The sequence below is a fragment of the Crocuta crocuta genome, unplaced genomic scaffold (genome assembly GCF_008692635.1).
Source record: "Crocuta crocuta isolate KB4526 unplaced genomic scaffold, BGI_CrCroc_1.0 scaffold737, whole genome shotgun sequence".
Lineage (NCBI taxonomy): Eukaryota > Metazoa > Chordata > Mammalia > Carnivora > Hyaenidae > Crocuta > Crocuta crocuta.
In genome coordinates this window covers 97,195-99,533 of record NW_027527804.1, presented here as the reverse complement: position 1 = coordinate 99,533, position 2,339 = coordinate 97,195, and the positions used below count along the sequence as shown (strand labels likewise).

At 52.0% G+C, this 2,339-nt stretch overlaps 1 protein-coding gene across 2 annotated transcripts in view; it reads right to left on the bottom strand.

The window, feature by feature from the left end:
* The window catches only part of CHRDL1 (chordin like 1), a 125,674-nt gene extending 123,975 nt beyond the window's left edge, over positions 1 to 1,699 (bottom strand). For both annotated transcript variants that reach the window (XM_077773725.1, XM_077773734.1), the window contains exon 1: positions 1,650 to 1,699. The gene's annotated coding sequence lies outside the window, so the exon portion shown is untranslated. The remainder of the gene's footprint in view (positions 1 to 1,649) is intronic.
* Between the last annotated feature and the right edge of the window lie 640 nt (positions 1,700 to 2,339).

Genomic DNA, 2,339 nt, shown 5'->3' with positions numbered 1-2,339 from the left:
TGTTCAATTTCTCTTTATCCCTTTAACTTTTCCTTTTGGGGGGGGGGGAGAAGGAAGGTGGTTCAAGACATTTTTGGGCACTGCAGCAATAAACCTAAGCAAACATGCTCAGCAAACATGCCGACTCTTACACTTGCAAAGAGCCAAACTGCCCTTAATTTTTCAAATTATACTTTGACCCAGTTAACTGGAGTTATTTCTGCATTAACTCTCTACTTCACACAGGCTGTTGTGCCATTGAACTTGCACGGACTCTTTTCCAGGTTACTTCGAAATGTAGCCACAGACACACGTTTTGGGGTATCCAGGCCCCGGTCAAAAAAGCCAGGAAGAAAACAAAATTCCACCACTAACACTGGGGAGGTGGCAGGAGGAAGAGGTTTTACAAGAAAACAAGAAACTTGTCAGAATCTAAAGAAGTATATCCATGAAGGTGCCTCCATGAAACAAGCATTCACATAGTTCATTTGCATCAAGCGAAGGGACTGGAGGCTCCTTGCCCAGCTGAAAACTGCGAGGCAATTTGAGCCATCAAGTGTCATAAGTCTGGGCATTCTCAGAAGAGGTCTCCTGGGTAGAAGAGAACCAAAGAGACATTCCCAAAGGAAGGCTAAGGGATGAGCATATCAGCCAGTTCTTCACACCCCACAGTGTCTCTTTAATCCGCCAGAGAGGCTTGACTGACCTTGTAATCTCACATTCACTGTCTTCCTGGGACAGCCCCCAGGGTAGCAATTCTCTTTCTGACAAACAACAAGAAGACACTGGGGTCTCAGGGCCCACGTCAATCAGCTGAAATCCTCTTCCCACTCTACCACCCAACAAGAAAAAACTCCGTTCGCTGCTGGTGGGTTGCCGCTGAACAAACGGCACTTCTAGCCCAGGGTGTCTCTCTCAGCCAGAGGCAATGCCTTCGCTGCTGCTTATGACTGACAAACAATGCCTTGCATTTGGCTTGCAAAACACCTTGCTATCCATCATTTCATTTTATTCTCTACAACAACTCCACCTCCCAAATGGGCACCCTGGATCCCAGAGAATTCAACTGCCCATTCCCATAGAGTTAGTGGCAGGGTCGGGAGGGTCTGGAAGGCAGGCTTTCCAGGCCCTAAACTCTGGCAGGGCTGCGTTGCTTCCTGAGCCTTCCGTCTCAAGCTCTGACCCCAGTGGTCTGGGCCGGAAAATAAGACAGATGTCCAGAGGACAGAGGAGCCTCTCGCCTGTCAGCCCTGTTTCATTAACTTTAGCACTTATTAATCACCCGCTGGTCCAGGGCACTTCAGCAATGGAGAAAGAAGGCTCGGGACTCAGGCGATAACTAAGGGGACTGCAGAACCCTTTAGGTGACTACCCAAGTGGCCTCTGAAGCGCCAGAGCCTGGAGAAAGAAATGCAGGCCCCGCGGGGAGTGGCAAGTGGTGAGTTCAAATCCAGAGTCCCTAACCTGCCATGGTCGGGTGCCTGGGTTCCCACCTCCAACCCCGGCCGCTAGCAGCTGGACCCGAGAGCCCCGTGGGGTGGCAGGTTGGGGGAGCTCAGGGCGCCCTGGAGGAACGTCCAGGGGCGGCTCTGGCCAACAGGAGACACCCCACCTGTGCAAAGGCTGGAAAGGAAGGTAAGGGAAGTGGGCATCGGGCACTGCTCACTGACCTGGCCACTGGCCTGCTCCGTCTTCCACGCGTGCACGCGCTCCGAGCTCCCCGGGGTGCTCCTCCGAAGTCTNCCCGCCACGAAGACCCAGGCTACTCTCCACCTTCCCTGTCTGGAAGCCCGCAACTCTTCTCCTCCCGCACAGGGACCCTCTGGGTGCACCTGGTAGGGTCCGGGGCTGGTGCGCAGGACACCGGAGGAGCTGGCCTCGCAAATTATGCCCCAGCAAGCTGCTTATCATTTCGGGGCGTTTCCCAAATCCACACTGGGGCTAGAAAAGTGTTGGATGTCCTTAAAAGCAGGGTGGAAATGGGTTTATGTGTGGAAGGAGAGGGGACGATTTAGAAATTTGCTTTCTCCCACCAAAGAGGGCCCCAACACCCCATGAAAAGGGCCTTTACTAATTGTTAAGGGTCTTGAAAAAAAGTTGGAGTGGTCCACCACAGCCACCCCTGTTCTCGCAGCTCCTACAGTTCTGATTCTGAGCTGGGCCAAGAATCCAGCCTTGAAATCACAATAGCACTGCTGATGCCTTCCTGAGGCTGAGACAGACTAGGGCAAAGTTATGTTTATTTGATGAGTGGTAGTTACAAAGAATTGTAAGAATCCTGTAAGGGCCCGAAATGCTCTGCCTTGACAGACAGTACCCGTTTATATGTTAAGCCCCCAAATTTGGAGGAAAGCTACATT